The sequence below is a fragment of the Anopheles merus genome, chromosome 2R (assembly GCF_017562075.2).
Source record: "Anopheles merus strain MAF chromosome 2R, AmerM5.1, whole genome shotgun sequence".
NCBI lineage: Eukaryota > Metazoa > Arthropoda > Insecta > Diptera > Culicidae > Anopheles > Anopheles merus.
Genome location: NC_054082.1, coordinates 36,243,137 through 36,268,195, shown reverse-complemented (window position 1 = coordinate 36,268,195; position 25,059 = coordinate 36,243,137). Strand labels below are relative to the sequence as shown.

The following is a 25,059-nucleotide window of genomic DNA, read 5'->3' as shown; positions in this document are numbered from 1 at the left end:
TTTTAAGTTTATGTTTGTGACTTTTTTTGGAACGAGATAAACTTAAAATGCGACAGTTGAATAATAATAATAATATTAGTTAGTCAGAATAATATTATCTCAACCATCGAACACAGTTTTTTCCCCGTCTACATTTTACCGTTTCTGAAGTAATTCCCCTCTTCACTCACAATTGTCACGAGCGTATTAGAATTCAAATTTCAAACCGCACGATTGAAATTGCACAGCAACGGCCAACGGCTGGAAAGCATGGTACTGTGTCTTGGCTAAACTCACCACGGCACCGTGGTGAGTCGCCGCATACCCTCGGGCACGGAACGTTTCGGGACGTTCTCGGACGGGCGAGTTGGCGTGTTTCGTGTTCGCATTTTCCCGTACCGTTCAGTACTGTGCCAAATTCCATGCCGTTAAGTTACCCGGCTCCTGTCGCTGAAAAATACCCCGGCTGGTGTGTCCGATCGACCGGGACCGGGGATCAATGAGCCTGTGGAACACTTGCACACACCGTGAGGGCGGCAGAGTGTTAGTGGGAGCGTGTGGATGTGTTCAGGAAAGGTGTGGAGTGTGCGCTGCGTGTGCAGTCACGTTTCAGTGAGTACTTTGTAAGATCGTATCGTGCGAATCGAGGAAGGAGAAAAGCCTTCGGAAAAGTGTCGTATCTGATTCTGATGCTTCCTGTAGACCGAAAACGTGCAAAGGATCACACGGGATGTGTAAAGTGAGCAACGGAAAAAAAAGTTTTAACCAAACCAAAGGACAAAAAAATATGAAGCAAAGCACTCGTGTCTGGTTCAAACACACGTTCTTCTTTGGCTCAACAACCGATGCCGGTCAAGGCCTGCCAACACACTTGTGGGGTTGGCTGCTTTCAGTGACTTATTGCTTTCCCCCCATAGCAGGATAGTCAGTCCTACGTATGGCGGCACGGTCTATTTGGGGCTTGAACCCATGACGGGCATGTTGTTAAGTCGTACGAGTTGACGACTGTACCATTAGACCGGCTACAAACAAACACACGTTACAAGGCATGAAAAAATCGATCGAGAAACCAACATGGTGCTAGTGGTGAAGGACGCCATTACAGTTTCCGAATGCGACAAAAGCAAATTTTTCGAGAAGTGATCGCACGGTGGTTTGAAGTGAGTATCTGTTGTAAAATACCTTCAGTTCGATTTAATTTCGATCGTCGTTTACCATTAATGTGTCATTTTTTGCTCAAACAAAACGGTTCGGAAGTTTCTTAGTGATTTTAGGAAAAGTAATTTGGTAATTTAACAAGCCCAAAATTATGTTATGTGCATTTACCTATCGTAATATTGGGATCGTTTAATCGCCTCAAGATCGGCTCAAGATGATGAACGCATTAGAAGTGAGGGCCTGGGCTGTGGGGTTGTGTATTCGCTACTGACGAGCATGGCGGCCGATCGCTATCGAATTTCAAGTACTTCCTGTGCAACGATCGTGTGCGGTGCGGATCGAGATTGATGAATATCCAACAGTGCCGTAACTTTACTATGCTATTGCTTCCTGCTATGCGTCCCTGTGTTGTGTCCGTTAGGGAGTTAGTGCTGGTGTCGGTTTTCACAGTGTCTAATAAAAATAGCTCACAAAAATCTACCGCCTGTGTGGTTGTGAGCGTGATGGCGTTCATAAATTAAATTAGCGGCAATTATTAGAGCTCGACCCTGCACTCGGTTGTGCCCTGGCATGTTCTATGTACCTGGTCCAGTTTATGGATAGTAATGTTAAAACATTTGCTGTAGCGTCTAGTTTTATTTTTTTGACGTGCATTTTTTTTATGAAAAGAGTTTAATTTGAAAAATGTGGGATAGTACATGTTTGTTCCGTCATTGACGAGAAAAGTGATTCGGGACGATTGCGCACGATTAGGCAGCAGTTACTTTGACATTGTGGTAATGTTGGTACAATACATCCGATCAATGCGCAAGTGTGCAAAACTGTGCAAGTAAAATGTTAAATTGAAGAAAAGTTGTTCTATGAAGCTAAAACCAATTAATTGGGACTATGATCTACCGATCTTTAAAATGTGTTTTGGAACGACTGTACTAGCTCACTAGCTGAGCTGTAGCTTGTAGCTTTGTCCACCTTTGAAGCGTCGACAAGGGTTACGTAAAATGTAAGACCCGAGTGTCGTCTTCCAGGAACGATTATCACGATAGAGTTTTCCCGAATTTTACGCTCCGCACATTTCCTTGGCCCAGGGTAATAATGACTGTAATCAGCAATGTAAGTCCAGGAAGTGATCAGTGTCAGTGGAAAAGCCGAGGTTGCTCGGTGCGCCCCAGTTGCCATAAAACGTGGTTGACATTGGTGACATTCCGTCGGTTCCGCTCGAGCGTTGTCACTTCCTAGTTGATTTCGTCGTCACTGTCGTCGTTGTCGTCGTCTGTGTGAAATGTGCAGTAACTGGATAAGATTGTGCACGGTGCTGCCAGGTGGCCGTTGCGAACCGTTTCTAGTTGTTCGTGGAAGAAAGATAAATTGGATTAGCGTGAAAGTGGTGCTAGTGATTGCGTTCAATAAAGCGAATAGTTGGGGGAAGTTTTGTGACCATCGGTTCGTGGTACATGATGGGTGTGGTACGAATTACTTTCCGATTTTCTTATAGCACCCCAGAGGTAAAGAGCGCTTGTATGTGTGTGCCCATATCCACCGACAGTTCAACCGCGCCTTCGGGAATTCAGCTAGGGTGGTTAATAATAATCCATTACGATTCCCGCCGGGAAATGGTTCGGTGCAGTGAGGGATATCATTTGAATATTGAATAGACGAGCACGGTGTCGGTGGACGGCTTCGCGTTACGTACTGGAGTCAGCTGGCGCACGTTATCCCATGAAGCATTGTTACGTGAGAACATTTCTTCTGTTCACCTTCAGTGTGCTTCGTCTCAGTGTCTTAGTTTCGCATTTTATTATGGTCAATCGTATGAATTGATGTGCATTCTGGGGCAACAGCTATGCTAGTTTAAGGTGCTTCAGTAAAAGACGGAAATCGATAAGTAATTGAACCGAGCAACAGCAGACGCCGTTCAAACACACATTCCTTTCTTTGCTACAGTGTCTGGGAAATACGTACCTCCTGCATGCTGCTGCTCAACTGTATAGGTCTGCTGGTGTAACCAATCGTAAGGGCTTGAGAATATTCAACAGCTTAAGCCAACAGGGTGCATTCTGAGAACGATGGAAAACGGACAATTGTTGTATGAATTTTATATGGACTGTATCAACTGTGCTCTCCAGACAACAGTCCATCGATTGGCTTGATTCAAAGGGTGGTTTACCTCATGGTATCCTTGCTGTGAAAGGATCGCAAAATGATACAGTTGAAATCTATCCAGTAAGAAATCTGAATGTGAGTGCTGAAGAAAGTATTCCAAAATCCCATTGGACTAAATTCAGAATCTCATTATTATGTTGTGCAAAATTCCGATATTTATACACCCTTAATCCCATTAAAGATGTTGAGATTTAGCTTCCATACAAAAGGCTTTTATCGTGCCTTAATTGAACAGCTTTCCTTTTGTTTTTAAACCAACCGCGCCTAAAACAAGAACTTCCATCGTATGTGATTCAAACAAATTGTACATGCCCTTTCATCTTGCAGCCGGTAATTTACACTCATTAAAGTATACAGTAGTAAAAATATGAAACCAATGTATGATATACGTAAACAGACACAAAACTTACACAGCGCAGCAGCTAATTTCCCATATAAGGGGAGGGAAGGGGAGACGGTGTGTTAGGATAGTATTTGTTTGTCTAGCAAGTTTGCTTTGCTGCTCGATTAGTGTGTATCTGGTTTTGCGTTTCGAGCACAAAACCCACAACCATGCCGTCGACGGTAGCAACGCCGTGCGGAAGGTGAGAGACAACGTCGTAAATCATCAACCTGATCTTAGGACCATCCACCACCGTTCGTGTACCGACGGTTCAGTGTTGTTGCGAGGAGTGCGAAATAATCCAGATCGTGCTGTGTGCGTGTGTTTCATTTCGAAATTGGCAGACCTGCCCAAGTGCCCGCCCTGGGTTGGAGGGTATTTAAACATCTTCACTGATTAAGCCGGAGATCCGGCAGGAAATTTGACCACAATATTGAGGCTCATCGAACGTGGGAGGGAGGTGGGAGTGTACTGTAAGGCTGGATGAAGCGTTTAAAACAAACGCATTTAAGCAAAACAACAAAAAAACAAAGAACATGTAAAACACTTGAATATCTCGAACGAATGCATTGGTGGTGGTGTGAGTTCACAATTAAGTTGCCGCCATCTCTGCGCAATTATGTTAATCACATTAATCACTCTCAGACATCCATTTCAATTACGCAGTCTTGTTCCGGCTTCGTAGGCTTTTGCTTTCTGGTAACAGTAAACGTACGCTGTCGGTTTTATAGATAACCTGCTTCCTTGAAGGACCAATTCGCTGTAAGCTGTAATAATGACGATGGAAAAGGAGCTCACGAACATAAAAAGAAACAAGTGGCCACGTGCTACTTGCTGACTCCCACCAGGGTGTGAGAGCTGTCCCAGCTGAAGCGGGGCTTTGAATAAATAATTCGCCCCGCAGGAAAGCTTATCTGCAAGAGCCAAAATTAATTGCATTTTTCCAGGCTGAACAATTCTTGCCGAGTTAAACGTCATAACAGCAACAGTGCATCTGCATTACAGCCAGTCAGCCAGCGTTTCAATTGATGTTGGCAGGCATGTTTACTTTACAACTGTCCGGGTTGTACGGCATCAGTAAAGCCAAAACCCGTGCCAAAGCATTAGCTAGACCGCATCGTTTACAAAATGTCGAGTAGACGCTGTCACAATATTCAGCAATTGCTGGTTCGGTCCCACAAACTGCAGCTGCAGCAGGATGAAAGTAAACGGTACGGTACAAGCAAACAAAATGCACATAAATAATGAACGCTTTTTCACTCCACTGTAATATTACGCCTACAGGGGCAAAAGGGCGGCGCAGTACGTGGCCTTCGCCCGTTAGTCAAATATCCTGCCTTTCGTTTGCACGGCCTCTTTCAGCTGTATCTATCTTTTTGAGACAGTCCACGCCCCCCCCCCCCCCTCACGAAGCATCGGCCCAGATTGTGGGATATTTTCTTCGATCTGCGGTTGATTATATTATAATATTTCCGTTCCGTGTTCGTGCAGAAACATCACGTCAGCCGCCGGGTCAGGAAGGGGCGAGACCGAATCTAGGTTCGCGATATGTAATTCAGACTCACTGCTAGTACTTGCCTCACTCGACTTTTGGCATTTGGGTATTCCCGTGCTTTTCGCAACGCTCGCTGCAACGTGCTTTGGGCGCACACGCCTGAAGATGCGGCACATACGGGGAGTAAGTGTCTGTAGCAACATTCGGCAACGTTCGATTGCTCGCTATCACCGGCAAATGTGCCGCCCGTCGGAGGATGTAATAAAATCAATAACGTAATGATTATGGAAAACCCTGTTCCTGCCGATTGATAGTGTTACCTTTCCCTTCCGATACCCACCATTATCTTGGCTTCCTGTTGTAGCTTCCGGAAGATTAAGCAACCGAGCGGCAATCGATAGCTCACGGGATTGGAGCGATCTTATTAGTGATGCTATCGAGTGGCTGTGCTTGAGTTTTCTCGAACGTTGGATACACAGCTTGCGGTTAATATGATCAGCAGTTTACCGCAAACCGTGTCTATGGAAGAATGCCGCGAGGCTCGTGGGTATTCGATTGTTTGCAAATCCTATCAAAAGCTAATCTGGATGTGATTGGAACGGTGACTGTTTTGTATTCATCTCGACGCGTATGTGTGCAATGTGGAAGTGTAATTTTCACATTTGTACAGCACGGTTTGTAAAAATGAATACGATTTAATGCGTCGACTTTGAACAGAATAGATGAAATCTCAAATAAGAACGTTTTAGAACACCGTCCATTGCATTTTGTAAGTAGTTTAGCGTAGTAACATACGTTGGCGTTGATGTTTGAGTAACTTATAAAATTTTTGAGCAAGAGTATGACTGTCATCTCTAAAAATATGTGTTTTTCTATTTCACGCAAAACTTTAATCTGTCTATATCTTTCTATGCCATGTATAGAAAATTAGGACCTGCAAGAACATAGTCTATACCACATTTGAACTCATCACGGGCCGCCTGTTGTTAGGTCATACATCTTTATGAAAGTATCAGACGAACTAAATCAAGAAAATAATAAAAAAAGTGTTAAAGAAACATAACAAGGACCCTAACTTCTGTAATTAGTCATGACAGTAGATTCTGTTTTGGCACGAAGTATAGATTTCAGGTGCATAAAGCCTGCCAAAAGCATAGCATTGCCAATGAGGAATGAATAGTGTCCTTACTGTCCTACAAACAGCATCCACCTGATCTTAGACCAGGGTCTAATGTCCAATATTTCGTTGTTGTATGGTCCTATATAATTTAATTATACCAGTCATATTTTTGCTGCCCATACAATCGTGCCCTCTGGTCAATTTTAGAATTTCGTGCAGCATTTTTACTTAATTTTCCCAACTCCCAACGCGCACTCAGATCATGCTGAAAGAAGGCAGTCGCTGTAGGCAGTTGGAAAGTATAAAAAGTAATACATTTGAAAATATGAGTCTAATACGCTATCTTTTGGCAGGGATTTTGCTTCGCCCTCGTAATAAAGCCGACTAGCGGCAGAGCCGGCCTAAGCAGTGAGGTGGGCGAACGAGCCGAGGTCGATAAAGCCGTTAAAAGTGAGCGCCGCGGGCCCCTGTCCCCGACCTCTTTTGTCGTGGCAAAAAACGCTCACCTGGGTAGGGCATAAGCTTCGGGTATAAGCGGGGCACAAAATATTATCTCGCTCGTCAGGCATCGTTAGGACCGAAACGTTCCTGGGCGCCATCAAGCTGTAGTAAGGAAGCAATACTATCATACAATTTTCATGCGATGGAAAACGATCCTGGGGAAAAAGGTGGCTCATCGCCGTTTATATGTGGTAACATTGATTTGGGATTTGAGCGAAGAGTGTATATGGCCCTTTACCAGCAGTGATTGGATGGTGGTAACACTTAAGCAATAAGTAAAATTATTTTCGAACCAATGGAAGAGACTATGCGGCTGGTAATGTCTTGGTTATCGCTTTAATAAATGCGTTGATGAGCGTTGAATTGAGGGAACACGGGATTATTAACATCATTTGTTAAATATAAACAATCAATTTCAATATTCGTCAATGAATTTTTTATCGTGGAACATGCTTTAAGGTACATTGGCGCGCAATGTTGTATAGATGTTTTCTCTTCGTGATTCTATTACAGCTACACAGGGCAAAATCAATTCCTTAAATGGCGTTTAGCACCTTACAGAAAATATGTATGTTAGCTTCCTAAGCTACCTTTAAAAGTCTGCCAGCTGCTGATCATAAAAAAGTTTGAAATAATAATTATCATGCTCCTCGCGCTTTCTCCCCATCTCTCGTTGCCTTAAGCCATAATCGTACACATGTTCAGCATCTCCATGCTCATTAAATCGCCACGAACTAACGTCGATTGCACTCGTCACGGTTTCATGGGCCATTGCGTGTCGGCTAGGTGCCATACTATCAAGGTGTGATCATTATCGGCATGTTATCCGTCTGAGTGCGTTTGATAAATTTTTGCCCGCAGCCAATCGAAATCGTTTTGCCGCATGTGTTACCGTTGAGCCGCTTGAGCTGGGTTTTCCTTTGCTAGGAAAACATGAAAGCAGAAAAAACACATACACACAAGCCGGGAGCATGGAAAAAGCGGGCTACATCCTTGTTTTCTACCATTGGATTGTCACGTTTGCGGTTTTTTTTGTTGCTACTTCTCTCGTGGTCGAATTGCTTCTTCTCCATTTGATCGGGTATATTGCTGTAGCAGCGCTCTGTACGAGCCATCGAATCCATTTCGCCCTGGCTCCAGCCGGTCATACATCATGACCATCATCAGTGGTCTGACGTCGGTGGGGAGCCTGGCCGAGGTGAAAAACGATTGTTCATTTGATCATATTTTTCTCTGTCACCTTGTGTGCCACAGTTCTATGCGAAGCGATATTAGCACCTGTCTGCCCGAAGCGTAACGCTACCCCCGTATGTCCATCGTTAGTCCACTTTGCTTCAATATTATGGGCAGATACTGGCAGACCGAAAGGGCAATGGTTTTTCATCCTGATTGATGATGCTTACCGTCCACTTCACGTGTTCATGGATTTGTTTTTTAGCCAGGTGGGCCCAGAAGCTGACGGGTACCATCAACATCGGTGGGAAGGTGACGGGGAATATGTTATTTAGCCTTTCCTTTCAACTTGACCACCGCATAATTTGGGTAAACAATTCTCTCCGAAGGTTATGGGCAGTTGCACAGGTAAAAAGTTTCGAAAGCTCTGATGCTTTGCGGAAAAAAATCGTATCAGTGCGTTCGAGATCATGCATGAGTTTCGGATTAACTTTACCCTTTCCCAACGGAGATTTCGGTGGAAAGACTATCGCTCTATCAAGCAGCTGAGGAGCTTTGAACTGTGATGTGAGGCAGATTATAGTTTAATATTTCATAGACATAAAATGGAAATAATCTCTCTCTTGCTCTCTATCTCTCTGTGTATCTCTTAGTCTTCTTACAATTCAGCAGTATGAAAATCTTGCCAAAATATTGAAGCTATTAGGCATATTGACAAACTTAACAAATAAAAAAGGATAAGCACAAATTTATTAAGAGACATTTAACAAAATAAAATGCACCTTTTACTCAAATAGCCTGCGTTTCTTTGTCTACTTTTTTATGTTATGGGGGTAACTGTGACTTTTTTTTATTGTCAACTTTTTTTCAATGCTCTATTTTCCATGAACATAAACCGTAAAACGTTGCTTAGTAGTAGAGGAAAATTTCAATCATCTTGATTGTGCTTTGCAACAATTTGTAATTGTTTTACGCCACACAATGCCCGCCGGTTGCCGACGGATAGCACATCATATTCACACTTTAACGGTAGTTTGTCAATTGTTAAGCGGCATCAGCATTTTCCTCGCCGTAGACAAGCTTTGCTCTACTGTTCAACGAGTCCTGTAGGCGTTTTTCACATGTCAAGAGTGACTTTTTCCATACCTGCAACTTCATCCTTTTGTCGCGCAAAGTTATGGTAGTTAATTAAAAACTTTCCGTTCGTCGTGATTTCCCGGTTTTGTTTCCTGGTGTGGAATGTACGGGCCCACAAAAAAACTCACAACTTACACCTTCACAGCGTTACAGAGGCCAGTGTGAGTGTCGGAACTAACTTTGCTTCCTGTCGCTTTCACATTCAGTTTCTATCATATCAGTTGATGAAATATTCAGCAGCAAAACGCTGATGCTGATCGTATGATGAGGGACTGGCCCGTTCTATTCCCCCCATACTCGTGGGTAGATTTTTCGCAGGCTAAGGCTATACAAAGGCTATAATAAGTTAAATTAAAATTCCCACCCATCCGGCTCGTTTGCTGTGGATCGATTGATTAGTAATGCGACCTCGGGGCCAGTTTATCCACCCTACATATGGGACGGGAAGCTGGGACGGGGAAATTATAGGGGACGCCCGTTATTTCCAACCCTCGCGCATACGACAGGGTCACCAGCTTACCAATGACCACTCTTGGTATCGATCGGTTAATGAAGAAAACTGAACGTTAACGAACGCCCATGTAACGGCAAAAATAAACAGGAAAGTCCAAGGAGACTTTTTTCTATCCTGTGGCTGGTAGAAACAGAAAAACACACTCGTTTGGTCCGTCCTTTTATTTGGCTGTGCTGTTCGCTACGTTTAGCTCCAAAATTGAACTTGATACGGCTTAATCATTGTGCTGGAATTCGGGAATCGTTCACGTCGAGGTTAAGGCTTCCTGGGCCGCTTTCCTTTTCCTCGATTGGTGCAGCCGATATCACGGGCACACTATTGAAAGTCAAATCAAAGTCAGCAAAAGGACATGTATTTTTTTATGATAGCCTACGCGAGCACCGCTCTTCGCCGATACGGATACGACGGCTTTGGGTGGTAAGAAATAAGGCCCTTGTATAACCTTTTCATTGCTGTCGCTTCCACTCTTTATAATTAGGTTAGGTAACGCGGTACACGGTCATAATATTTGAACCTTTTTGTATTACATTTCCCTGAGCTGGTACAACCTGTTCGCCATTTTTCCCATCCCATGTGCCCAAAATGTGCGAGAGCAATAGTTGCAGGAAGCGGACTGTCGGCGCGTGCACTTAGGGGAGATTATTTTTATCTTTTAATCAATAAACCTATTAAGCTCGGAGGCATTTTCATCCCGGATGAATTATTCATCCAACGTTGTCGATGTTTGCCCACCATCATAGACGGAGGGTCAATTTGCTTTTGCTAGAAGTGAAAAAAGTGAAAAGTTTGCAAAAACCAAAACATCCGGCTGGTTGTAAGGAAGATAGCGGTAAAGTAGAAAAAAGGAACGCAGGAAAAAACTAAATTTGACTAGGTGAAAATGGCACTTCAAAGAAGGTGCGAAACAAAGATGTACTTATTTCACGGAAGCTGTCCCTTCATTAGCTGCGACAGTGCGAGCCACCCGAGAGCTTTCGGTAAAGGGAGACAATGTTGAAGGACATAAACTCTCGCTACCGAGCCAATGGAGTGCATAATAAGGTTTAGTGGATGGAAAAGACAGCACAAAAAAACATGCTCATAATTAAAGGTACATTACGTGCAGGAGAAGTAATTTCTAGGATTTCCGTCTAGCATCACGTTCCACCAGCAAAGTAGCAAGGGTGCTCCAAGTCGTGGCTACTGAAAAATGTTGCGAAATAACAAAAATAAAACACAAATATCCGATAACAACCACCATGCTCGAGACGTTGATGTTCCATGCGATAAACAAAATAAAATAACACCACAAAACAAAAAAACGGCTACTTCAGACCACAGGTTTGGATCAGGCCAATGGAAAGTTGATCCTGATTTGTGACAGTCTGGCGAAGAAGTTCGTGGAAATATTTTTTTTTCTTCTTCTAAATCTTTCATCCTTCCCTACGACTCACTCGGCAACAACACCGTGGGGGGGGGGGGAGGGGGTGAAGAAAAATTCCAAAGATTCCCGAAGAGCGATTAACGGGTTCGTTCAGGGCACGGGATGAAAGCACCTTCAGCGTTTAGTCTTGAAGTGCCGGAATTTGGTGCAAAATGAAATAACTTTGAAGTGTTTCCGCCGAGCATGCGAAGGGTTCGTCCGAATTTGACAGCTGTCAGTAAGGTGATTTCCCATTGCCATTTCCGGCCACGCGCCGGTGTCCCATGTTGTACCTTCGCCAAAAAGGGGCTTGCTTTAAGCTTTTGGGTAGTTAAATAACGCGGTGTTTGGATAATGCAAAAATTAGTATTTAAACTGCTGTAAAATGTCTAGACGAAGTTTCATATTCTATACCAACTATCTTCAACGGTGGAGGTTATTGCTCGTAGCTCATGAATCATTGTTTTAACGTTGCGCTTATTAAATTCTTTGAATAAAACTTCTATTTCATATCATCCAATGAAAGGTTAAATATGTTCGTACATAAATTTTAGAAATTTCGATAAGCCAAAATCGTTTTACATAAATCAGCAAACTTCAAGCATAAATTATAATTATTTCTTGTTTTTCCTTTCTTCCATTTCAAGTGAATCAAACCAATGGCATCCGTTTCATGACGTAAGGAAGTAAGGTAAGGCTTTATACATCGTAACACTTCTTGTTGCACAAAATCAAACCGCAGTGGAAAGCTTACAGTATAGGCGGAAAATTGGAAAACTTGACGGTTATAAATTTTACAACAACAGCTAATCTCACCACCGGAACAAGTTGCTCGGGCGTTGATCAGAAAGTGCGTTTGTGTTTCATTTTAAACACTTTGTCCCGTTCGTCGCTCACGTTTCCATGCTTACGTTAAGCTGTTAAATCTTTTTCCGAACCCCTTTTGAGAGGGTAATTAATTTCGGTACTTTTAAAAGAATCTTTGCCACCGATGATAGAACATACAATACTTAACGATACTGAGGCAAAAAACAAAAGAATCCTTAGTGGGAAAAAACGGAACCAGCCGGTTGGTTTACATAGCAGAAATGTAAAATGTTTGTTTGCGGAAAGCTTTTGCGGCAACGCGCACCCTGTTGCTAAGGATCCTTTTGCTTTTCAGGCTAAATGTTGCCTAATTTCTTTGAACGAACCCCGTAAGTGGAGGAGAATGAGATTTCGTTTGGTTTTTTTAATGTAATCTAAACAAAAACAGTTTACGAGTATTTTTTCGCGAATGTTGTTAAATCATGCTTAATTTTGTTACTTACTGCAATTGAGATTGATTGAAATTAACAATGAGATAGCTTAAAAATGTAGGGTCTCGTTCAAACATTATTTTTATGTTTATCATTATTATTATTATTATTATTATTTTTATTATTGTTATTATTATTATTATTATTATTTATTTTTATTATTTATTAATTATTATTATTATTATTATTATTATTATTATTATTATTATTATTATTATTATTATTATTATTATTATTATTATTATTATTATTATTATTATTATTATTATTATTATTATTATTATTATTATTATTATTATTATTATTATTATTATTATTATTATTATTATTATTATTATTATTATTATTATTATCATTATTATTATCATTACTATTATTATTATTGTTATTATCATTATTATTATCTATCAATTTTAATAACTTTGTTTACTTGGTTACATAAAAATGTGAAAAAAGACTAAAATAATAGAAGCTGCTTGGAACACACAATCTTAATGAATCGTATAGAAATTCGTATAAAACAGTAGTCTGGTAAACACTAACGAACTGAGAACCTCTTCAGATTACGAAGACTATCTGGTTACTAATTAAATAATTCAACAAGATCAACAATCGACAATAAAAAGCAACCTTTCAAAAGCAGCAGGAGCATCTTATGAAAAGAGAAACGTATAAATAAGCCTCTTCAAGAGATTCTAAAGAACTTTGTTTCTTTTGCTAACTAGTACCATCCGTAATTGATGGAGTAAAGATGGCGAGAATCATTCTATATATTTTTATTGTTTTTGCTTGCTTTAAAGTAATAATTCAAAGTATTGAAAAAGCAGTGTAATATACAGTACAGCACAGTTTTACTTAACAGCGGAAAATTGAAATGAGCTGGAAAACAAAACATATATTTTTCGATCATCTGCCGATCCCATTCCCGACGGTCCATTGTAGCATACTAAGAGAGAAAAAATCCTTGAATTGCATCAAGTGCGTTGTTATGATTGATGATCCAAACCGCAACGCAGAAACAACTACCCAAACAAAAACAAAATAAAACAGTTAATAATTCATTCCCAACAAGTCTGCAATCAAACGATAGCGTGTACAGTTGACGCCGTCCACTTCAAACTGCAATCAGGATCCATGCGATCGCCTGAATGGTGGTAGGTGGTGAACTGATATTAATTGAATTTTAATTAGAGCTTCAATTTACTGCAACACTTCACGTATGAACGGCTGTACTGGAGTGAAGAAAAAAAAGTGACACATGTACGTAGACCGTACTGATTGGATGTTTACTAGCAGTGGTTACGCTTCGCTTTGTGTTTATGGTGATGTGCACAGACGAAAACCAAATTTTAATCCCAATCATCCGCTGTGGTGGAACGGTTTAAGCGATAGCTTTAAAGGGAAGAATATAGTTGGAAAAGTCACAGCAAAAATTAGCATGGCTCAAAGTATAGAGAAATTAATTTATGAGCTTAGTTGTATATTCATTATGCACAAATCGATTAGTGTTCCAGTATATATCACCGAAAGCATCAGCCAAGACTGTTATCTATTGTCTGTTGTACACCTTGCGTTTGAGTGTGTAGACAGGCTAAAGCCGTTAATGTGTTTCTGTGAGCTACACAGTGGGCCGCAAGTGTTTGCTCTTGCTAAAGGATGATAGAGTTGGCCAAATATATGAAACAAACATGTACGGTGCGATCCGTTGAACGTTTAACAAAATCCTACGTTTTAACGGGGAACCATAATCAAATGCAAACTGCTTTCACAACTGCGCCTCTATCGCGTAGGAGGTGTCGTAGTAGATTGCCTAGCCAGCCATCGCACACCCTAACATGTTTGTCTAGCCTTTTTACACACTCGCATACACAGATAAACAAACAAGCGCGATGATGCGCGGAGAACATAGTTTTAAGCTCAATCTTCTACTCGATGCCGTTGGAAAGCCGGGGTGACAACGTATGCATATGGGAAAGATAAACAGCTGCCGATGGAAAGGGCAACGAAATTCCATCACGCCTCATGATGTGGGACGGTTGAGGAGCGGGGTAAGGGTGAGTTCTTAAGGAAACATTGGTCGACCTTATTCATTTTCTCATCACCCATGCGAAATAGCACTGAGAAGCTGGGCAAACGTTGAGGCAAGTGTGTAGGGTGCGTCGGGCGAAATTTTCTTTTATTCGACATAATTGGCACCAATGTTTATGCTGCGGATTTTTGTTTTGTTGCTGCCACTGCGAACTGCGCTGGCGCATGCCGACATTGACGGGTAGCAAATGTCTGCCGACTATAAAATTTCGGTTGACAGAGTAAAGCTGTTGCTTCATTCGCGCTAGTCGCATGTTTGTTTTTCTAGCGCTTGGGCCTGAAAGCGGGAAGAAAATTTCCTTCAAGGTTTCAGACGAATTGATTGACTCGGGCTTTGACCGGATCGGAATTGGATGGTAGTAAAATATGTGTTTGTTTTAAGTTTCACATGCTAGTGGTTGCGGTCGTGCAAGATACATACTTGCACACCGCGTTAAGCCGTAAAACGGCACTAAACATCGAGTGGATCGTAACTGGGTGGCATGTGCCGGTCGGATGTGGCAAAACATTATTCATCAGGCACGAACCGACCGTTCACTCCGATTGGCGTGTGGTGCTTGTTTTCTAAAATTGAGACGGAATTTGTTTTTCCAGTTAATATTATTATATACAATTTAAAATATCTGACATGTTGCTTCATTAAATATAAAAATTGTAAGCTTGAGAAATTGTAGTCCAATGTTAAAATATGATAAAAAGGACTTAGATCTAGAAGTGAAACAGGAATAACAAACGTTAAAAACAAAATATCTGGTACCACAAAATGGAAACAAAACGTACAATTCCAGCAGAACGAGCACAGTGATTTATTCGCCAAACGTGTCCAGTCATGCACCAACCATAAGCGAACGGCATGTAAGTGACACACCAACCATTTAGCTGGAATTTGGTACAAAAGGACAAGGATTTTAGTGACCGCCGCCACACCCACCACCAACAACTCCATCACCACAACGATCATACGTTTTGAAATGGATTTGGAAGCTTAAGACTTGAGGTTGAAAAATAATTAAACCCAACCACGTTCCCAGTACCGATGCGATACCGACCGATGGTTGGGAGTGTGTTTTTTACCCGAATTAATTAAATAATAAGCCAGCGCTTATTTTTCATTCAAATCTGAAGCACACAGTCGTAGGCACTCGTCTCTCGTTCCTTTGCCGCTTTCAGCGTTGTCATCCTCATCACAAACCGCATCAATGGAGCGTCCCGCAGAGGGAGAGAGAGCGAGAATGTGTGTGTGTGCGTGTGCACGAGAAAGGAAAAATATTGAAACAAATGCGAGCCCTTTGACACAAGCACCAACGTGTATGCGGCTTGGAGACACAACTGTCTGCGAACAAACCGACCCGGGGTTGGCTTAAGTGTACGTTTCAATCGAATGGAGGCGCACGGTACCGGCAAGGGCTGCCGCAGCACATGAAGCGTACGACCCGGGTAAAGTTTGAACCGCACGAGTGCCATCAAGCGGGTAACACTTTACCCTCTTTGCTCGTAGTACCGTAGCTCGTAGTCGCACCATTAGCGAAAGTGGCCTAGACTTTCAGCTCTTCGGCAGCACCACTCGGCCTTAAAGTCGAGATCCGAGCAAGTAGTGAAATTTTACCGATGGGTTGCGTGGATATCCGGCACGCATGCCTCACTCATACCTAAGCCTGTCCAGGCAGCCACACAGCCAACCGAGCGAACGACACATCCGCCAGCGCTGGATTTGCTTTTAGCCCGAGGACCTGCGAAGACAAAAGGATGAAGTTTTAATTGAATATGGGATTATGATGGGTTGCCCGTGTTACGAGTCAAGTGTAAGCGGTCTGCCAACATGTGCGTTCGACTTTTGCGCTGACTCAAGCCGCAAGCAACACCGTCTACACGAACATACGGAACACGGTACAACAGTTGGTTCTGAGGTCATTGTTTCCAACGTTTCAGCGCCAGCGGCGCTTATCGCATGCCATTGGCCTGACCGTTGGCTGAACGCCGAAGCCCTAGCTACAATGCCAACTTGATCTATTGTGTTGTCGAAAATATAGCTCTGAAGCTCCATAGCAACACCTATCATTTTTTTGCAAACAAATGCACAACAATAACATGCCACTTCCGGCATTCAAACGAACCGGAGCGAAAACGTTTTGGCAGGTTTCACTGCTGCTTTGTTGCCATAGTCTTCGTTGAGCTTTAGCTGCCAGCGGATAAGGATTAAGATAAGACATGATTACCGTGATGGATGTTTGGCTCCGGATAAGAACGGGGCTTCAGTTTATATTTAAGAATAAAAAGAAAAGGGGTTTTTTGTTTTGAAGATACGCTTCCCTTTTACCTGAATATCAAGGCACGAGAGAACACATATTGCGGGTTGTTAATTCATATCTGGCTGGTTTACCGTTGAGATTTTTTTACGAAACCTTTAGTAAAATTAAAAGATGGTCAAATTTTCATAAAATGAAGGCTAAATGCTAGTAACCTAGCTAAATTGAAATTGCTTATGTTTAACTGTTCTATCGATATTTAATTTTAACAGAATGATTTACTACATTTCATTCATGGGATATTCACGTTCCTACCATTTCGGAGACAATGTATTTCATCATCACAACTCATCAGCAATCACTTAATGCAAATGTCAAATATAGATAAACTCTTTTCCCGTTCTTCAAAAGCCTGAGGCAGTAAATCAATAAGTTCAAAATGGCACACCTGGTTTCTATTCGATATGAAAAACGGGATACACATTTATAGTCCAATAGTAATTGATTCTTAAAATCTAATAGCAAATCCCATCCAATCTGCTCATAAACATCACTCCGTTTCGATAAAAGTACCCTGCTCTCCCCCCACACACATGCACGATTCACATCGGCAACGAACAGCATAGCGAAGGTCAGGGCCATTATGTTTGATGCTAATTTTAGCATCGGAAATCTGCTTTCCCAGAATTTCCACGCTACTCACTGTTTTCATTCGAGCCGCACTTTTGTTTTCATGTAAACCGGTTCACTATCAGCTTCACTGCTTTGCGCTTACCAATATCTAGTCAAATGGATTCAGTTAAAAGCGATCGATTAAGAGGAACGCATCATGGGCGCATCGCTTTGTAATGCTTTATCATGGATACTGTTTCCGTGAGAGTGATTCGCTGCATAGTGACAACCTTTTTTATTGCAGTTTTTAGTATCACGTTGCATGAATTGAACAAACGATAATCTGTTTTAAATTAAAGAACTTCAAAAAGTGCCGCTAACCAAACCTCTCACACTAACAAAGAAGCAAACATGCATCCATATTACTTCAACTGCGAGATGCATCAACATTGATTTTTTTACCTTAATTGCTCATAAACTTTGGAAAAGAATAGAGCGGAAAAGTTTAAAAATAATTACCATCATTGCCATCCGTAAGTGGCAGCCAATCATCTAGCTTGTTTTCGCGCCCAGACAGTATTTGGTCGTTGCATTTGCCAACAGGAGAACCCCGCAAAAACTTTTGATATTTATAGCTACCGAGCGTGGAGGAACGAATCAAAGATCACCCGGTCCGAAGCGACGTCCAATGCGATGGGATTGAAGATTGAGGGGCTCAAGTTCTGCTCGAATTGAATAGATCGAATTGCATCTTGACCATGCAATGCTTCCAAAGGTTTCATGATCAACTTCCAAGGTCGTTGTGTCATTGTGAGGTCAAATAACTTTTCTTGATTTTTCCTTACTCTGTGACATCTTAACAAACATTCAATGCTATGCATCTTCCTATTGGATATTTTTAACCATTTTACATTGCCTGGGAAGCCTTTTACATCTAACCTAAATTGGTTTGGTAGCATTTTTTGCCAGCTAGCATAAATTGAATTCAATCCAAACGTATGCATTTCATCGCGATGTAAGCATACACACTTTGTGCGTTTCCTATTGAATTTTCATTTCCATCTGTAGTAGCATCAATGCTACCCACGGAGCTAGAAGAGCAAATTGCAATTTTCTTTCAAAACTGCGCATACACCATACCGATCGACAACTTGGTCAAACTTTGAGTGGGATTTACTTGAATGCCAAAGCACTTACTTTGTATCCATGAGTTCTCCATCTTCGTCATCCATCACGACCTAACGAAATACGGAAAGAAATATTTCTCCACCGCTCACGAAGGCAGATGATGGCATCATCGGATGCACCATGAGATAAGTTTACCAATATTTTCCTCCGGTTTGAAATTTGCCCGGATCACTGCTTGTCGTTTTCTTTCTGGATTGGTCGTAGGTGATGAGATGAGTGGTTGTGGTGGTAGATCAGATTGATGACTAGATCGATGCAACTGCGCCACCGAACGCCGTTGACTGAATGCCGCTGTGGACAAAAATATAGATGAAGATTTCGGCGAGCTGCACTAACCGATCCGGGACCGTCGACAGGAATCCATTAGTGACGAACATATATTTTACATTTGCTTTCCAAATACTGCTCCTCTTCCTCTTCTTCCTAGCTCACTTCCTTGCTATTGGCAGTGGTGGGCTTGCCAAAACGGTAACCCGCGAACCGGTGAAAGACAAACGTGTCGACCGTTGCAGCTAGGTAAATGGCAAACAGTGAACACGTAGCTCAGATCGCGCTCCGAAGGTGAACGGGAAATGGTGTGGAATTTCGGCAACCCGTGTTCGGGGCCCGTGTTTACTTGCAATTAGCGCCGGGGCGACAACATAGTTGATGGACAGCTGGAATTTGACGTATAATTTCACCGCCACCGAAAACATGTGAGCGAGCAAGCGATGGAAAAAGGGAAAATTTTGAATATGAAAATGTTTTAACACGCATCACGAGGAGGGGAGAAAATGTGCTGCGGGATTTGTTAGATTTTCCCTGTCTTACTAGATCTGGAGAGAGGTGGGAAAACATTTGATCATGTTTCTCCCATTCCTGGCTCTAATTGGCTGACGATGGAGAGTACGTGAGCAGCAATTGCTACCAGCAATGTAAAAGTTTCAATGGGGCAATTTAACCACAGGCAAGAGTAATTAGGTACCTGCAGCATATACTTATCAACTCATGGCCGAGCATTAGCAGAGCAAACGAGTCGTGAAAGCTATTACAGAAGGTACTTTAGTCGCACAGAAAATACGCAATTTCATATTCATTAAAAATCTTTACCTATCATGCATCACACCATCTCAAAAGGCCATTTATGCCATATCGCGATTAAAGCTCCTGGTTTCATCAGGTATTGGGCAAATAAAACCACTATCATAAAGTGGTCTAACAAATGTCAACAAACTTAACAATAAATCCTTCTTACGGCAAATCTTTCTGATTTCATTTTTGCCCAACATTACTGCACTACTCTTACATCGTGCGTGAAATTTATGTTCCTAGCAGTGGTTACAAGATTTTATCGTGCAGCAAGCAGGCCCCACAATGCTTCACGGTAATCGATGGAGGAGCCGATAGCCGTGTTCTGATAATCGGAGCAGATTGTAGCTGAGTGTCCCACCGCCATTTCCTCCGTCGCTCGCCGAGGTTGTGCTGAGTGGCGTGGGATCGTTTGCTGATGGTGTGATTTCGACCGCTGGTTTTTCTTTGTGTAAGAAGAAGTTTCTAAAAGAGATGCCTCTTGCTTCTACTCTTCAACTACGTTAATGGCTGAGTGCGCAAGCTTTTTCCTGCTGGTCTAGTGAACTAAAGGATACAACGAGTATCAATCATGAATAAGGCATTTTGAGAGTTTCTTTCTGTCCTTTAAGAAAGAAGCTTTCGATGTATTTTCGAACATTAAAAAATGAAGGTGCGATATGAGGCATTAGTGGTAAATAGTTCAGTATAGAAAAAAACATCGAGGATATTTGTACAGTCTCCACGGAAGCAAGGACTAACTATTCGAGTCCTCTTCACTAGCTTAAAGGCAAGGAATTCTGCGCATGCTAGCATGAGGGTCGCTAAGGTATAGAGGAAATGATTTTAAAAACTGATAAAACTTTGTGGCTAATACACAATAATTGTTGTCAGTTCGTGTTATGCAAACATAATCGTATCTGCAATTAGCACCAATGTATTTGTACCACTCAACACCCAAAGAAAACAAATAGTCACAAGCCTTTTTGTACTAAAAACGCTTGCAAAACGTTCGTTTCCTGGTTCATAAATAAGTTTAATCAAGAATGCTTCGCTGTTTTATGTCATTGTCAGGCACTTTTCGCTATCCTTCCCACCGGAAGCTCAATCCACCTCAGCAGCACAAGTGCATAAAGTTCGTTTCGCCCACAGCATCCATTATCTGCGGTTCTGCAGCCAGTACGGCTGTCATTAACCTCAAATTGGCGGAATGAAATAACGGAAGAATGCAAAGTATTTCTGCCCATCCCATTTCCCACCGACACGGGCAGAGCGTTTGCTTTATCCACTTAATTCACTGCCGCACAACGGTGGAAACAGCTCGTCGCGCTGGTGCTAGAAGAAGGTGCCATCATCCGCCCGTCTGGCAGACAAAGAAGCAGATGTGCGGCAAAAGGAAAAGGGGTGGCAAATAGTTGAGTGATGAACGTGGAAAAATTGTTCCCACCGGTCCTTTTCACAGTTTCTTTCACTCTTTAACAGTTGAAGAATTTTTATAAAGCCTAACATAAAAACAAACTCACAAAAAGCATAAATCACTTGTAAAACAAGCTTCTTTCGGCGACAATTTTAATATAGAGCAAAGTTAAATTAAATGCATCTCCAGCAGCTATGTAGCATTATTAATGCATATCTTCGAGCACCCTTGGCACTGGGAAAACTACGTGACGGGGAAATAAAAGGAGACACCATTTTAAAATGTGCACCTTGTTGTGATCATTTTAACTCTAGCTGGGACAGGAAAAACGCGATCAAAGGAATTATTAAAAATAGGAACATGAAAATATTCGCAGAAAATTTTAATGACAGTCAGTCTATGTAAAGCGTGTACTGCATTATTAATGAAATTTGTTTTCCTATTCGTTTGAGGAAAGTTAGCTTTTAGTATTAAAAGCTTTTCTATACGTTTTTCGATAAAATTATACAACTTAATTAAAAACACGTACTCATTTGGAATGATTTTCGACTTGGTTTGTAAAAGAAATAAGATATCATATAAAGAATCGTGACCAGTAAATGTAATTCACGAAAAACAGACTACGAAGTATCAGCGTCATATCACTGCACAACATAATCCATAATGCATGCAATAAACCACCGTGCTGCCTCAAGTACCATGGCACCATGGATAATCCTAATGCATCCTAATGTCCGGATAGAATCAATCTATTTTTCTCATCTCATGTTTTATAGGAACACAAACAATTCCACCATATCTGTTCAAATTATGATTTTCTAGAGAAATAATTTGATGTTGGTTTCTGATCATTTCAATAAATTAGTACCTCAAACATAAACAACTTATTACTTAGTAATATATATTAATTGAGGATTATCTCTTCCATTCAATGTACGTTTGTTTGTACCGTAAGAGATATTTAAATAATTATATTTTTATGAAGAAAAATAAAGAGAATTATATGATCATTTCAGATGAAATGAAATAGATCAATTTCAAAAAAGTGAATAAATAACATTTTGATTGAGTAGTAAACTAAATAACACAACCACTCTTGCTGCGAAAAAATCAATCATTATTTTTCTACGATATCATATTTAAAGACACTGATTCAACTATACACAATGTCACCAAATTAAAATGAGGTTATTGATATTTGACTCCATCGTTCCACGGGATTCAGTTGCATGGTGAAGCAAACCCCCATAGATATCACACCAGTTGTTAAAGGCAAACATGATGATGATGATGTCACTCGACCTACAACCAATATAACTACCATGATTGTAGAGTGTGGAATAACGTTTACAGCACAAAGTTTTCGATGGGCTTGACTTATTGCAAACCCAAATAAAAATAACGGATCCATTTCCTTCCGAAATGTTGCAATGTCCAGCGGCTCTATCGCACTAAAGAAAGGAACACTGTGTATGCGAATGTAGAATAGCTTCTTGGCAGCTTGATTGCTTGTTATGGCTGGAGAACGATCTAGCCGAAATGCAATTGATGTTACTGCTGCTGACCAAAACCATCATGCATTCAGGCAAGAGAACGTAAAGCCCGAAACGATGCAACCCATTCGGCCGTACCATGAAGGATGCAGTAATGTATTATGTATACATCAGCATCATTGCCACTTGTTTCCATCCAATAGGCGTCCGCAAACTGTGTGTACCGCAGCCCTGGTAAAAGCAGTAGGAGGACAAAGTTTGGCAATCTGCCTGGTACGTCTTACACCAGTATGGAACAGTCAGCTGGCCGAACGAGCAGCATGACCGGTTCAGTTGACCTGATTTTGGAACCGAAAGGGTATCATCGGTACATTGTTTGGTTTGCCGGAGTTGTCGGAGATTGCCACCCGCACTATTTGTATGCCGAATGTCACAGCAAATCGCAAACCGGCAGCTATGTGGATGGAAATTGAATTCACTTTTCATTTTGCTGCGTTGAGCGGGGTTCCAGCTTTTTAAACAAAAAAAAATGTTTCTTTTAAGGTTGAAATCAAAAAATAGAGTTTTTATGAGTGCGCGACGATGCTTGTGATGATGTAACTAGATCGTAACAAAAGAAGTGTCCGGGAACATGGAAATGAACTTTAAAGTTTCCTTTGAAAGGGAAAAGAAATCGTTACCTAAAACCCGGTTTTCAATGAAATGTTTTTGAAACCATTAAAAGCTAGCCGATGATGGAAAATCCAATCAAAAAGTGCTCGATTGTAATAACCCCCGGTTTGGAATGCAGAAGACGTTTAACAAGCGCTCTACATTGATTCGTTCCAGCAATCGAGGAACAATAAAAACGATTTTGACAGACATAAAAATACTGTAAACGGAATGGCCAAGACATAACCTCGAAAACCATCCTTGCTGTCGTTGCCGAAAGGACGACGACATTTGACTGGTCATTAAAACCAGCCGGAGAATGACCCTTGTCGTTCTACGGTTACAGCACATGCCAAATGGAACCACATGTTGCCGTAATGAAATCGAAGACGTTGTTTGGGGAAGTAGCAACCATGTTTGTGCCGTTGTTTGACTGGGTTTGAGCATATAAATACATTTGGAACATCGAATAATTGGAATGCAAAACTGTCGTAAAGATAATTGAGGGTTACCTTCTTTATTGCAAGCCTTTACATCTACCTTGCTTTTCGCAACACAATATTGCATTAAATGGATAAACTTTTAATTAACTAACTCGTTTATTCTCACATTCAAGTTCAATTTTCATGCAAATTTAAAACGATCGATTGTGAGCCATAGTATGTTGAGGTCACTTTTCTCATACCATGCTTTTGAACTAGAAAATGAGGAAGGATTTTTTTTATTTGCTTAAATCTATTAACACCCCTTTTTAACACTAACGACAAAGGCGGGTCGGGAAAAAACAAGCTTTGTCGCCTCAGCGCGGTCGATAAATCGGGAGCGAACGAAGCTCATTGGCGTCTTCTTCCTCAGTGCTTGTTTCCCACTTTTGCGCTTGCTTTGCCACTATAGGGGCCATCAAACAGTAGCAGTAGCACCATCACCATCACCTTCCCCAATGCCTCCATTCCAAGACAATCGGAAGGAATAGGAAAACCGGGGAAGGTCCGGATTAACAGCTCGTTAGCATAATTTAGCCATACCGCACCGTCCAATGACACTGCCGAAGACGAAGCCATTGTTCGTGGCAAATGTGCAGAAGAACGGACTGAAAAGTGACGACAATTCTTGGAGAAACCTCACAAGCACACTTCCGACCCACCGCGACATTGAACCGGCCGGGTAATGATGCTTTTCCGAGGCTCGAACGGGGCGAATCCATCACTCATGCCTATCGACGGTGTCGAAAACACTGCCTCTCAGCCCTGACAATGGTGACCGTCGCGGGGAGCCCGTTTTGTATGAAATATATTGTGTGTGAGGGTGTGCGTTTTTTATACTTTATTTTCCCTACCCCATTCACTCGCCTCTCGATTCGTTTATGTCAACATCGATTCACCAGAGGGGATAAACGCAGCCTCCGACCGCGTCCCCGGCTGATCGCGAATCTGCGCGTCGTGAACATTCGATAAAACTCGTCCGAAATCAATCACTACTGCGCGCCCGTTCGTTCAAATACACTTGCCACGGCTATGGTACGTTTGATTACGTACGCTGGATTTTATATACACCGACACGGATTCAAATATTGTACATCTTTGCACCATGCCGTTACTATGGGCTCCCCATCACCCAGCGTAGTGAAATATTGTATGCACGATGTTCAATCAATTTTTTGACGACGATTACACAATTGATTGATGGAGTGCTGTGGGTAGCGATTTACCACGTTTGCCACGTGTCATGGTGGAAATTTCCACACGATTTTGGTTTGAAGTGAAACAGGAAGGTTTGGCACAGACATCGCTCGCGTGGCAAAGTTGAGCTGGATAGAAATAAAAAAGAAAGAACCCTTCGCTCCATGCCATGTTCGATATGTTCTGCGCTATCGTGGAACCATGTGGATGCTACAAGCGCGACGCTTGCTTCGACATGAGTTGTCAGAAGTTGAGCGACGCGCTACCGGATGTGTTGACAAGCTAAGGCTGTCTAGTTTGTCTTGGCGCCGGATCGTGC

General features: G+C 41.7%; 1 protein-coding gene across 5 annotated transcripts in view; it reads left to right on the top strand.

Annotated features, from left to right (window-relative positions):
- The first annotated feature begins 944 nt into the window (after positions 1 to 944).
- Positions 945 to 25,059, top strand: part of LOC121603699 — a 94,160-nt gene continuing 70,045 nt past the window's right edge. For all 5 annotated transcript variants that reach the window (XM_041932809.1, XM_041932807.1, XM_041932806.1 and 2 more), the window contains exons 1-2: positions 945 to 1,139; positions 11,669 to 11,712. The gene's annotated coding sequence lies outside the window, so the exon portion shown is untranslated. The remainder of the gene's footprint in view (positions 1,140 to 11,668; positions 11,713 to 25,059) is intronic.